The sequence below is a fragment of the Sus scrofa genome, chromosome 9, assembly GCF_054392235.1.
Source record: "Sus scrofa isolate SSC_HxYL_T2T_F1_AM1 chromosome 9, Sscrofa_HxYL_maternal_Yorkshire_Landrace_v2.0, whole genome shotgun sequence".
NCBI lineage: Eukaryota > Metazoa > Chordata > Mammalia > Artiodactyla > Suidae > Sus > Sus scrofa.
The window spans coordinates 126233628-126248145 of record NC_139391.1 but is presented as its reverse complement, the minus strand read 5'-3'; the positions used below and the strand labels follow the sequence as shown (position 1 = coordinate 126248145).

The following is a 14518-nucleotide window of genomic DNA, read 5'->3' as shown; positions in this document are numbered from 1 at the left end:
CCAAGTTTTTACCTGGAATTCCTATACCTTTTATGCATTGTGAAGGAATGATTGTTAGGAAGAAAAACCCCAAACCAAAAAAACCCCCCAAAACCTGGAGTCGAGCTGGAGAGTCCGACCAGTGCTCAGAATTCCCAGGTATACTCCAGACAGCAGGCTGCCTGCCCCCTGCAAACCCAGGGTATGCCTGTCTGAGCCCTGGCTGGATTGCTCTCCATTTATCAAAGGAAAGCTTCAGAGGGAAGACGTGGGTGTGGAGGAGAGAATGGGCTTCACAGAGACTTCCACTCAGTTTAGCAACGCCTGTATTTATAGCCTGTGCAATGACCTTTCTAGTCGGTTGCAATTTATGGTTTCTTAATTGGTTTTCTTGACACAAGCTGTAGTAACTTCTATCCCAGGCAAGGGAGGAGAAAATCTCATTGGAGCTGGGAGTGAGGGCTGGGGGTGGGTGGAGGGGACGTGGCCTGGGGGCAGCAGGAAAGGTCAGACCTGTTCTCTCCCCAGCCTCCCTGACACACTGATTTATGCCATCTTGAACTGATTTAGTGAATCATGGCAGGGAGATGTCTGAGGAGCTGGGCTCTAAATGAATAATCCCTTGATGGTCTATATTTATCTGTCCTCCCGCAGTGATGTCCACTGCCAGTTTCTAAGGTTGGGCAGCTTCTTTTTTCCACATGCGGGACAACCTGCCTGGGAGCCAAGCCACAGAAGAGTCTAGCTCGCTTGGCAGAACTGAAGACACACGGATGGATGGGGAGGATTCAAGTCACTTATTAAGTCGATGAAATAAAATAATCACAAGGAACGGAGACTGGAAGGAATGCCCCAAACACTGAACAGCCGGCTCTCGTGCACGGCGAGCGTCTCAATGCTGGGCTATCTCCTATATCAAAGCAATGCAGTTATCTTTGTCCTTTCTCTGCATATACCAGGAATTCATGAACGTCAGCCTGCTTTTCTAATTTTGGGTTTCATGCACGCAGTTTTTTTTGCCTTCACAAGTTGATGTGCCCCTTAAGGGATGATGCCATGTCATGTTTTCTCTGGGTTTGGGTATGTAGGTATTTGGGGCAATGGTGGACACGGAACAGGGAGGGAACGGCAGGAGTTACAGCAGAGGGATCGCTTCCATGTGCCAGGCACTGCGGCAACTGCGAATCTAGTTCACCCCCACAACAAATGCTATGATGCACAACTGTCTTTCTTTTCAGACAAAAGGTTCAGAGAGCTTGAACTAAATTTTAGCTCTGGTCACTCCACTGGGAAGCAAGAGAGCTGGGCCGTGAACTAAGCAGTGGCTTGGATCCCACACTCTTACCTTCTCCACCATGGCTCTCAAAGAGGAAGCACTGGCCCAAGGTGAGGACAGGGACAAGTGTAGCTGTGGCCAGGTCATTCTTGGAGAGGACAGGAGGTTCTGGAAGGCCCCAGGTTCTGGTGGGTGTAGGGCAGGCTTGTCTTCGAATGTAGCCAACTCCGCCTGGCCCTGACTGCCCCAGCCTTCTAGGAATCCTCCAGCCTGGTCACCACAGTCCAGCGCCAACCTCCGGTTCCTATGTAGATGGATGCGCCTCAGTGAGGCCAGAGGAAGCAGGAAGCTCGCTTGCACATCTCTCCTTCCTTAGAGATTTCTACTGCTAGCATTCCTTGACGGTGAAATTACCAGTGTTTGAGCAAATTCCAGAGTCAGGTGGCATCATCAGTAAAATGTTCCTTATAAGCCACCTGGCCTAGCCCATCAGGAAGTACAATTAGTTCCCTATAGGCTTGAAGGTAGAGAATTTGCAAAGTATAAAAAAGTGGCCATCCTGCACGGGGGTTGAGGGTTCATATAGACTTAGGATCTGATTCTGGATTTGCTACGCAGTATTAATATCTCTGTCAAGTGGGCAAATGTAAAAACCGTTCTGTGCCCTCCTTTTCTTATGTAAAATAGGATTATCTTTTCCTACTATTTCAATGGGATATTGAGGGGTAAGAAGGGAAGACAGAGGGAGGCCTGGATTGCAACTCTCACCACCTCTGATCAACCAGGCAGTCTCGGGCAAGTTCCTAAACTTCTAAGAAACAGTTTCCTCCTCGGCAAGAGGAAGGTGTGGACTCAGGACCTTTAAACATCTGTTTGGTGCTCATTTTCCTTGGTCTCACACCAGGAGGCTGCCTGGTGGGGCGGGCCTAGAACTATGGGTTCTAGAAAGGGGAGGAGACAGCAGCAGCTGCAGGTCCCTGGGAAGGTGGGTGGATGCAGGACCCTGTCCAGAACCCTGGCAATAGCCTCTTGAGAAGTCAGGGTCCCATGAACAGAGCCCCCTCCCACCCCCACCCCACCCCACCCCGCAGGCAGCACCAGACAAGGCTCTGGCCCATGCCTGTTTACACAGCTTGCTCCCCAGACGAGAAGACATGGAAAAGTGGCCCCTGACCACATGGCCAGACCTCAGTGTACGTGTCCTGGTGGACCGTCCCCATCTCCCCTTCCCCATCTTGGCTCCAGCATCCCTCACATCGGGGCCCTTCTCACCCCCTTCTCCACTGGCTAATTCAATGAGTCCGGGTCTGTTAAATTAAGCCCCACTGCTGCCCCTGCCAGAATCCTCTCACTGCGCTAATTAGAAAAACGCCTCAGCCTCTGCCCATCAAAGCTGATTATATCTGCGAGCAGAGGGGCCTGGTCCTTGTCCGAGATGTTCGCTCCACTCAGGCCCGTGAGGTCATCCCGCCAGGGTCCCTGGGGCTGTCTGCGGCTGGCAGGAGTCAGCCCTGGACAGGCGCCTTCCCCACATCAAGCAGCAGCAGCTGGCCTCCCGAGCTTTGCCTCTGACGGCATCAACAGATGGGTGCTCATCACGGGGAGCTGGAAACAACTCGCTCTCAAAGTGAAAAGTCGTTTCTCTCTAGCCTGAACTCACTTTTCCCCTCCACTCTCCCAGGGGAACCTCTCCGACTAGAGGTGAGGATGTACTCCAGGAAAAAGCATCCTTGCGTCAGGGACCACAGTCCAACCACGTTAATCCCGAGGTGCCTGCGCATTAGGGCCCTTTTCTCGGGGACCAGAGCAGTCAGCCAACTAACAGAGAGCGCTTTGAGCATCAATGATTACATGCACCATGCTGAAGTGTGGCTGGATGTGGGAGAAGCAGAAATAAAAAAGTACACGCACTCCTCCCCACCAAACCACCAGTTTTTTTTTGTTTGTTTTTTTTTTGCCTTTTTGCCTTTTCTAGGGCCACTCCCGAGGTATACGGAGGTTCCCAGGCTAGGGGTCTAATCGGAGCTGTAGCCACCGGCCTATGCCAGAGCCACAGCAACGTGGGCTCCAAGCCGAGCCTGCGACCTACACCACAGCTCATGGCAACACCAGATCCTTAAACCACTGAGCGAGGCCAGAGATCGAACCCGCCACCACATGGTTCTTAGTCGGATTCGTGAACCACTGAGCCACGACGGGAACTCCCAAAACAGCAGTTTTTAAAAACATTTTTGAGACAAAATTCACATAACATAAAGTGCACATAACATTCACGTTTTAACCATTGCAAAGGGTACAGTCCAGGGGTGTTTTAGCTTAGTCTCAATGTTGTACAATCGTTACTACCATCTTCTTCGAGAACTCTTTCATCACCCCGAAAGGAAACCCTGTCCTGTTCTCTCTTCCCCAGGCCTGGAACAGCATGAACCTCCTTTCTGTCTCTATTCAATCACTGGGGTTAAGTCATCCTGCATACCTACCACCCCACCCTAACGCCACATGTTTCCATGACTGGGTACCAAGAGACCGCTGCTGAGGCACATCTGTGCTCTTCCGAGATCTCAAAGCACTTACATGCTGCAGGTTCCTCAGTGCCTTTCACACTCTGTGACTGACAAGTGCCCTCTGTCCCCGCACCACTACCACCACTACGCTCCCAGTTCTTTGGTTTAAGTTTGGGCATAGAGCTCTAGTCTAGCTGATATAACTAGTTAGCGTGAGAAGTTTAACTGGTGTTGAGAACGTTAGTTATTTTGGCATAAAGAACAAGGAATTTTAAGGAAACCTGAGAAACCTCAAAGATAGGTAATGCAAACTGTTTGGGGACAGGTACTGGTACCTTTAGCCAACACCAGAATCCCATGGAGAGCTCGTTAAAATGCACTGCTGGCCCCAGTCCCACGAGTTTCTGATTCAGCAGGCCTGGGGGGTAGGGCTGAGACCACGCAGTTCTAACAAGTTCCCAGGTGATGACGATGCTGCTGGTCCAGGTCCACACTCGGAGAACCACTGGCACAGTATGTGCGTGGTTAACCATCCTCGTATCAACTGAGGACCACAGAAAAGAACAATCACCTGTCTCATGCGTTCAGCTTTGTTTATGTGTCACTCCTTTTTTTTTTTTTTTTTTTTTTTTGTCTTTTTGCCTTTTCTAGGGCCACTCCCGCAGCATATGGAGGTTCCCAGGCTAGGGGTCCAATTGGAGCTGTAGCCACTGGCCTACACCAGAGCCACAGCAACGCGGGATCTGAGCTGCGTCTGCAACCTACACCACAGCTCAGGGCAATGCTGGATCCTTAACCCACTGAACGAGGCCAGGGATCGAACCCGCAACCTCATGGTTCCTAGTTGTATTCGTTGATCACTGTGCCACAACGGTAACTCCTATACGTCACTCCTTCTTATTGGTCACTCAGCTAACTGATTAAGCTGACCTCTTGTCTTGATTATAGTCACTGGTAAATGACATTGCTTAAAATTTCACAAGTATGTTTTATAGTCGAAGGTTTCCATTTCACTCTAGGGAGCCAAGATCAGCGATTCCTTCTGTGCCTCCAAGGGCACAATCAAACAGTAAATAATTCCCTTTCTGAACAGAAGCATGACTGTGAATTTACAGAGTATCATCTCCTACTAGTTATGGTCACCTTCGAGATATTTACTCATAAATGTACATTCTCAGAGTCCTGACCCTTTCAGTCCATCACCGACAGGGCTCTCCTTTGAACGTGTGTGTCAAGTGTGTCATGGCTTGTATCATAATATTCACAGGCACTTGCTTGGCCCCAGCCCTTCATATGTTCTGCTTCAGGGATGGAGGGAAGGTGGAACTTTGGGTCACGGCCAGGCATTCTTTTTTTTTTTTTTTTTTTTTTTTTGTCTTTTGTCTTTGTTGTTGTTGTTGTTGCTATTTCTTGGGCCGCTCCCGCGGCATATGGAGGTTCCCAGGCTAGGGGTCGAATCGGAGCTGTAGCCACTGGCCTACGCCAGAGCCACAGCAACGCGGGATCCAAGCCACGTCTGCAGCCTACACCACAGCTCACAGCAACGCCGGATCGTTAACCCACTGAGCAAGGGCAGGGACCGAACCCGCAACCTCATGGTTCCTAGTCAGATTCGTTAACCACTGCGCCATGACGGGAACTCCAAGGCCAGGCATTCTTAAAGGAATGTAGTCTTTGTAAAAACAACCATATATCTTCCAGAAAGAAATAGTATGTGTAGATTTTTATACTTTACATAGTATTTTCACATCATCTAATATAAGGCTCAAAGAAACTCTATGATGTAAGGAATGACAATATGATTCTATTTAATGCACAAATAAACGGAAATTCAATTTACTGAGGTAACGTTCCCCAAGACCCCCAGCCAGTGGTGAAGTCAGGCCTCTAACCAAGGCCATGGTCACGTATCACCAGTTTATCATTCATGTGGATTCCCGGAGTTAAAACGGCACCTGTCATTATAAAGGCCTTGGGACTCCACTTGAAGACAACATAAATCTGTTTGTGTACAGGACAGCACAAGCCAACGAGAGCAGATAAGCAGGAAATGGGAAGGCATATTAGTGTTCAGTTTTTAGTCTCAAATGCCCGGAACATAAGACCATGTTCCCTGGAACATTTCAGTCTATTCATTTAGCTGAAACATCATCTTGTCACTGCCTGGGCTTCTTCTCTGAGACCCACTAACAAAGTCCCACTGAGGCTTTTAAGGCCTTTGGGAGGAAGCAGCTCTCTGTGCCAGCCAAGAGCCACCACAGTCCCCAACCTCTCTAGTTCTCATTAAAGTACGAGGGAGGCAGGGACACCAATGGGCCCCAGGGACACTTGGTTTCTCCAGGGGCTGCTTTACCACAAAGTGAAGGCATGATCCTGGCTGCTCCAGCCCACATGCAATCATATGCCCTCTCTCTCTTTTTGCTCTCAGCCCAGGCTAACTCCCTCTTTTAAAAAGGCTCAAGGCTGTGGTGTGGGTAGCGGACGCGGCTCGGATCCTGCGTTGCTGTGGCCCTGGCGTAGGCCGGCGGCTACAGCTCTGGTTCGACCCCTAGTCTGGGAACCTCCATGTGCCGTGGGAGCGGCCCAAGAAATGGCAAAAAAACAAAAAACAAAAAAAATAAAAAAAATAAAATAAAAAGGCTCACAGGAGTTCCCATCATAGCTCAGCAGTTAACAAACCCAACTAGGATCCATGAGGATGAGGGTTTGATCCCTGGCCTCGCTTAGGGGGTTAAGGATCTGGTGTTGCCATGAGCTGTGGGGGAGCTCACAGATGCTGCTCGGATCTGGTGCAGTTGTGGTGTAAGGCGGCAGCTGTAGCTCCGATTGGACCCCGAGCCTGGGAACCTCCATATACTGCAGGTGTGGCCCTAAAAAGCAAAATAAAAATAAAAATAACTAAAAAGGCTCACAGCCACCTCCTTCCTTCTACTTCTGCTGCCAGTGCCCCAGCTCAGAACCTTGTGACCCCTCACAAATTATCCCCCATATATTTTGAAGGTTTATTTTGCTATAACTTTTTTCTTTTTCTTTTCTCTTTTTTGTCTTTTGAGAGCTGCACCCACAGCATATGGAAGTTCCCAGGAGGCTAGGGGTTGAATGGGAGCTGCAGCTGCCAGCCTACCCCACAGCCACAGCATCGCCAGATCCAAGCTGCATCTGTGACCTACACCACAGCTCATGGCAGCACCAGATCCTTAATCCACTGATTGAGGCCAGGGATCAAACCTGCATCCTCATAGATACCAATTAGGTTTGCTACTGCTGAGCCACAACAGGAACTCCTATTTTGCTATAACTTTTATTGACTCCTTTTGTAATAACATAAACCATGAGTAAAGATAAAAAGTATTAGGAAAAGAAAACCCACCCAGATTCTTAATACCTAGGATAGTCACTGATAATATTTTCTATCATTTTCAAAACATGAGTGTGAATTGAGAGCACTGTTTTGTGAGTTACTTTCTAACATACAATATGTTGCTCTCCTGCTAAATCTCTTGAAGACTCTTTCTGCCTCTAAGATAAAACCTAAACATGCCCAGCCTTCCTGGGTTCCTCTTATCTCTCCTAACGCGCCTCCTTCCTAAGTCCTGTGACCCTAGTCTGGAGCCTGGGTCACACAGCCATCAGATGTGGGTCTGACTGGCTGGTTCGTGATGCCCCACAGTGTTTGAAAGGACAGTGTCACTAGATGGGGTAGGTGGTACCTGGCTCCGCTACAAGCCCCTTGGCACTCATGAACACACACACACACACACACACACACACACACGCACACACGCACCTTATACATGTTAACCGCACACCCCTGCAGGGCTTCGAGTTTACAGCCTGCGTGTCTAGCTACACTGATTTATGTACCTTCGCTTAGATCTGCCTATAAGCCTTAGCTCAAGTGATTCCCACTGCCTAGAATGCTTCCTTCCTGCCACCACTTGTCAGAAAACTCAGTTCAAATCTTCATTTTTTCAGCACTCCTGGTCAGATAACTCTCTTCCCCTTTTTGCCCCCAGGGCATGTGATACTTCACTCCACTTTTCTGTCCTAAACGCAGTCATTTATGCACATGCTGTCCTGCCTGCTGGAATTCCTGGTGGCCTGAGATTACGCATTTTTCCCAAAGTGCTATTCACAGGGAGGTGCACAGGGTTCACTGAGCAAACTGATGATGTGTAAGGGCCTGGACCCACCCACCTTCACCTGTCCTGTCCTGGGTAAGGGCAGTGTCTCCTTGGAGCCAGGGCCAGTGGGGTGGGAGGGGGCTGTCCTGGCCTCATCATGATCTAACTTGGGCCAACCAGGGTTCTAATGATGGGAGGACATGTAGACTCATGACTATCAAGATGAGAAAATGATTCTTTATATCCTAACTCAAAAAGGATTTTAGGTGCTTCGGAAATGCACACCATCCAGGAGAATAAAAATGAAATGAAGATAGCAAGGAGGGTAGCATAATGGTGTGTAGCCAATCAAAAAGTTGATATATAGAATGGCTGGTTGTGGGCTACAAATTTAACTCTGAGCTTCCCAGCAACCAAAGCAAAAAGGGAAAGAGGGTCAGTTAAAACACATCACAGTTTAGGAGGAGCTCAGCTTTTGCTCTGACAAGGCTTTGGAGGAGTTTCTCCTGAGGACCCTCTTAAAAGCCAAGATCTACAGGGGAAATTGTTACTACATCATTACATATATAAAAAGCTGCTTCTCCCTATGTCTCCCAGGGCAGTCTGAGGGCCAAAGGACAGCTCTCTGAAAGGGAGTGTAGCTGAAGGTGGCTGTTCTTTAAATCTGCAGCTCTCTGATGGGGGAGCTTGATCTGGGGCTTAGCACTTTTGGAGCAGTGGTTCTGATGGCTGCTTCTCAGAGCAGAGGAGTCTGGGGGAGCCAGTGGTTCTGATGGCTGCTTCCCAGAGCAGAGGAGTCTGGGGGAGCCTCCTCAAGTCCTAGGGAGGTGGGTGGTGTTGTATGAAGGCTGATCTCATAGAGCTTCTGGCCTCCTCATCTGCCTCACCAGGCGCATCTCTGCTTTTCTGTTTTATTAGGGCTTGGGGGTCACCTGTTTGACAAAAGGATTTCAAATCAAAAAATTAACACTTCAAAACCTGTCATGAGTAATATTTCTCTTCACTGAGCTATTGATAAGCATTTGCCAGCAGAATTTAAATTCATGTAAATTTTAGGGCAAAAACTTAAGAGAGTTTCCATTACTAGGTATACATCCAGAAGAAATGAAAACAGGCACGCAGACAAATACAAGTGCATGTGTGTTCAGAGCAGCACCACTCATAACAGCCAAACACTGGAGACAGCCAAAAAGTGGAAACAGCCCCAATAGATGAATGGAGAAAATATGGGAAAATATGGATTAAAAAATGGATCGAATTTCATATATACATATGAACTGTGGAATATTACTCAGCCATTAAAAAGAATGAGACATTCTGACACACCCTACAATATGGACAAACCTCAAAGACACTTAAATGAATGAAGCCAGACACAAAAGGTCACACATTGCTTGACTTCATTTATGTGAAATCTCTAAAACAGGTAAATCCCCAGAGACAGGATGCAGATTGGAGAGAAAATGCTTAGCGGGTACTGGGTTTTACTTGAGAGTGATGCAAATCCGGAATTAGAAGTGGTGGTTGCATAATACTGTAAATGTACTAAATGCCACTTAAATTTTACACTTTAAAATGGTTATTTTATGTTACATGAATTTCACTTCAATAAATTAAACAAAGCAGAGCAGAAGGAGGGCTGACATCCTCATGGAAATGAGAGGGCCAACACATACCTCCCTACAGGGCAGAGCTGAGCAGAAGGATCAGCTCAGTTTGCTGCTCAGATATCTGGATTAAACAACCATAGCTGCTGCTCAGATATTTGGATTAAACAACCATTTGGTGTGGGCTAAATACGAGCAAGTGTACTGAACACATGGATTTCCTTGAAACAGACTGACAAGAAAATCAGAGGGCAATTTCTAAGAATATCATTACATTTTTTTTTAGGAGAAAAACTACTTTTTTTTTTTTTTTTTGGTCTTTTTGTCTTTTCTAGGGCTGCTCCCGCAGCACGTGGAGGTTCCCAGGCTAGGGGTCTAATTAGAGCTGTAGCCACCGGCCTGTGCCAGAGCCACAGCAACGTGGGGATCTGAGCCTCGTCAGCAATCTACACCATGGCTCACGGCAATGTCGGATCCTTAACCCACTGAGCAAGGCCAGGGATCGAACCTGCAACCTCATGGTTCCTAGTCGGATTCATTAACCACTGCACCACAATGGGAACTCTGAAAAACTACATTTCTGAACTACCAGCAGGAAAAAAAAAATCAAGCAAGATGAAAAGATTTTAAATTAATCAAAGAATAAAATTTGTAAGTGAAAAAAATAGTGATAGAAGGATAGTGAATGCTAGGAGGTAAAGTTGTAGGTACTTTTTTGTCCATGAGAGTCCTACCTTGGGTTTACCCTGTTTTTAATCTCTTCAGCACCCGGCCAACAATGAGTATTCCTAAAATACAGACTGGTTAACTAGACCACAAAATAAGTGGGCTTTTTTTTAATGAATTCATGACCCTTGTGTAAGTATTTCCCTAATGTCCCCCCACCCCATCAATTCATTCAGCCTCATTTGTTTTTGAATTTATAGCAGAATCAATGAGTTTAAGTCTTTCCTGCCAAGAACCCCCTGGGGTATATCTTGTGGGAAGAATTTGGCTTCACCTCAATGGTGGTACTTCACCAAGTCAGATTCAACTTTGTCCTGCTCTCTCCTGCTAGAAGAAAGGGCAGCTCAGCTGTTTTTCTCAGGGGCATCACACTATTCCCTGGATGTCATGTCCTCACCCATAAGGCAACATACACTGTTGTTTTTTTATCCCTCCATCCATCCAATGAATAATTATTGAATATGGAATGTCCATCATACGTCAGGCAGTGGGCCAGCCCACTGCTGGGGCTATAACTGTGGATGCGAGAGGAAGGCTGATCTGAAGAGGGAACAACAGACACCAGCCACAAGGCCAAGTGCTGGGGCTTTGCCAGTGAAGTGCAGGGGGCTTGGGGAGTGTCTTTCAGTGGGACAGACAGGTCTCGAGGCTCAGGGAAAGTCTGCCTGAGTGTGAAGCATTCACTAAGCTGAGCTAAAGGATTAGAGCAGGAGGGATCTGCGTGAAGAGAGGCTCCCCCGGGGCCTGGGAGTGGAAGCAGGCCGTCCGCTGCCCTGGCTATGACTTCTGCCTGCACTGAGGGCAGGTCGGGACATCTAACCCCCCAGGGAACTGGAAGGATCAGGGCTGCTGGTACCAGCTTGGCCTACAAGCCAGAGCTTAACACTTTCTCATAGGCTTTTCTATTCTGGCTACTTCCCTGCTCCACCTGGCGCTTGCCTACAACTCTCATGCACTCCTCCTCCAAAGCTCCCTGTCTTTCCATCGCTGGGTAGCATTTGCAGCCTTGAGGGGATATGGATCCGGTGGAGAGTCTGATGTAAGCCAGGGACATTCCTCCTAGCGGGAAAAGCGTATACTCAGAATTCTGCCTCTACCATTTCTAGGAATTCATGGAACCCCAAAAGGCCATCCCTGAACCCCCCTGGGATCCTGCAGCTCAGAGCTGGGAGGCCTCTCCATAGCCGGTGGCCTCTGCCCTGCACCATGCTTGTCCTTCAGGGTCAAGGCCAGCTCTGCCAGGCAGGCCTCCAGGTTCCCTTTCCAGGCTCTTTAACGCAGCCACTGCCTGACCTGTTCGTCTTCATCACTCTCCCAGGTCTGTGCCTGGGTCCCCTATTCTTTCTCTCTTCAGTACCTTTCTGCTACCAAGGCGCCCTTTGTCATGGTGTGGCTCCCTCCAGGCCCTGAAATTCCCTTCTTCATCCCCCTCCTCAGCACCTTCTTTTGCCCCTTTTGGGGCAGCTCCGAAAGCTGTTGGAAAAGCCTTTGGGCAGAATTCTGGTTGAGCAGAAGCTCCTGAGAAGCAGCTTCATCTCTTCCTGTGGGGGCACCGTAAGCTCAGCAAAGCTGTGCACAGGTGAGAATGCAGCTGGTGCTGGATCATGCCTTCAGAAAGACCACCAGAACATGGAGAAAGATGACAATTCTTTAAAAGTCATCTTCAGGGAGTTCCCGTTGTGGTGCAGTGGTTAACGAATCCGACTAGGAACCATGAGGTTGCGGGTTCGGTCCCTGCCCTTGCTCTGTGGGTTAAGGATCCGGCGTTGCCGTGAGCTGTGGTGTAGGTTGCAGACGTGGCTCTGATCCAGTGTTGCTGTGGCTCTGGCGTAGGCTGGCAGCTACAGCTCCGATTCGACCGCTAGCCTGGGAACCTCCATATGCCGTGGGAGCGGCCCAAGAAATAGCAAAAAAAAAAAAAAAAAAAAAAGTCATCTTCAAAGACACTTTGGTACTTTCTGCTCTCACTGTCATCAGTACAGCAACATAAGGATCCAAACACTCCTTTTTTGCTCATCGCCCCTTTTGACTGGCCCTTTTCATTCTCTGTTAGGTGGGCAGGCAACACACCTGAAAATGTTGATGCTTTCTCAGAAAGGAAGCTCCTGGAGCGAAAAAAAAAAAATCTGTTTCATTGGCTCTATACAGGATCATGTGAAGAGACAAAGACTTCACAAACACCCTTGGAGCCTGTCTTCTAGAGGCTTATGCTTTAAAACATGAACACAGTAAAGCTGTTCAGGACATGCCACCCCCAAATATGCCACTTTGTAAAGACACAGTCATCAAAATAATACGGTACTGGCACAAAAACAGACACACAGATCAATGGAACAAACTGGAGAGCCCAGAAATAAACTATCCACTCACGGTCAATTAACCTGACAAATGAGACAAGAATGGAGAAAAGACAGCCTCTTCAATAAGTGTGCTGGGAAAGCTGGACAGCTACATGTACGAGAGTGACATCAGGACATTTCCTCACACCATATACAAAAATAAATGCAAGATCAGAAACCACCGAACTCCTAAAAGTAAACATAGCTAGAACACTCTTTGACATAAATTGTAGACATTTTTTTAAATCATTCTTCTCAGGCACAGGAAACACAAGTATAAATAAACAAATGGGACCTAATTAAACTTAAAAGCTTTTGCACAGCAAAGGAACCCATCGACAAAACGAGAAGGCGACACATACTGAATGGGAGAAAATATTTGCAAATGATATGTCTGATGAAGTGTCAATGTCCAAAATATATAAACAGCTTGTACAATTCAATTTTAAAAAATCCGTTATAATACTGCAGAAGACCTGAATAGATTCAACAATTTTCCCAAGAAGACATACAGATAGCCTACTGGCACATTAAAAGATGCTTAACTCTGCTCATCTTCAGGGAAACACAAATCAAAACCACAATGAGATATCACCTGGTACCCATCGAAATGGTTATTGTCAGAAAGACCACAAATAACAAAATGTTGGTGAGAATGTGGAGAAAACAGAACCCTAGTACACGGTTGGGAGGAATATAAACTAGTGAACCACTATAGCAAACAGTATAGAGGTTCTTCAAAAAAATAAAAATAGAACTACCATATGATCCAGCAATTCCACTCCTGGATGTATATCTGAAGAAAACAGAAACATTAATTCAAAAAGATACATGCACCCTAATGTTCATACAATAGTCAAGATATGGAAGCAACCCAAATGTCCATCAACAGATGAATGGATAAAGGAGATGTGACACACACACACACAATGGAATATGAGTCATAAGAAAGAATGAAATTTTGCCATTTGCAACAACATCAGTAGATCTGAAATAAATCAAAGACAAATACTGTATATTATCACTTACATATGGAATCTGAAAAACAAAATAAATGAATGAATGAACAAGAGAGAAACAGACTCACAGGGAATAAACTAGTGGTTACCAGTGGGAAGGGATGGCGGTGGGGAGAAGCAAGATAGGGGTAGGGGATTAAGAAGTACAAACTTCCATGTATAAAATAAATAAGATACAAGGATGTGTTGTACAGTACAGGGTACGTAGCCAATATTTTACAATAACTTTAAATGGAAAAAAAATATAGGAGTTCCCATCGTGGCTCAGCCGTTAACAAATCTGACTAGCATCGATGAAGACGCAGGTTCAATCCCTAGCCTTGCTCAGGGAGTTAAGGATCCAAAGTTGCTGTGAGCTGTGGTGCAGGTCGCAGACATGACTTGGATCTGTGTTGCTGTGGCTGTGGTGTAGGCCAGCAGCTGCAGCTCCGATTCCACCCCTAGCCTGGGAACCTCCATATGCTGCAGGTGTGGCCCTAAAAAGAAAAAAAAAAAAGGAATATATTCTATAAAAATATCGAATCACTATGTTGCACACCTGAAATGAACACCATGTTATAAATCAACTAAACTTTAATAAAATATGCCTGCCACGTTGGTATATTGATTATTTTGAGTTAAGGGCACTTGAAAAACATCAAATGCCTAGAGGAGCTTTCTCTGAACTCCCTTTATCTGCCTAAAGATAGATCCTCCAAAAGGAATCAATGGTCATAAATCCCCAGAGAGTTTCTTCAACCGCGGAGACCAACTCCTATCACAGGAGAGGAAATTATTAGTCAATATCACATGTAGACAGACCTTGCCCCAAATGGTCATAGTTTCCATCTATTCTTCAAAGGGCCCATCCTTCCTAAAAATCATTTACTCTCCTCTGAGTTCCTACATTCCCTCTCCCCTTCCCCTATTAAAACCATATATAAGCTCTCAAATCTCATTGCCTT

The 14518-nt window shown here is 46.8% G+C and overlaps 1 protein-coding gene across 6 annotated transcripts in view; it reads right to left on the bottom strand.

The window, feature by feature from the left end:
- Positions 1-14518, bottom strand: part of LOC100524515 (protein FAM163A) — a 79144-nt gene that overhangs the window by 36348 nt on the left and 28278 nt on the right. Inside the window, exons 1-2 of one of the 6 annotated variants that reach the window (XM_084977807.1) lie at positions 2528-2572; positions 1325-1559 (exon numbers count right to left, since the gene is read on the bottom strand). The exons of 4 other annotated variants lie outside the window; for them this stretch is intronic. The gene's annotated coding sequence lies outside the window, so the exon portion shown is untranslated. Of the gene's footprint in view, positions 1-1324; positions 1560-2527; positions 2573-14518 lie in introns of those variants that run through there. One more of the 6 variants, XM_084977806.1, reaches the window with a different exon arrangement.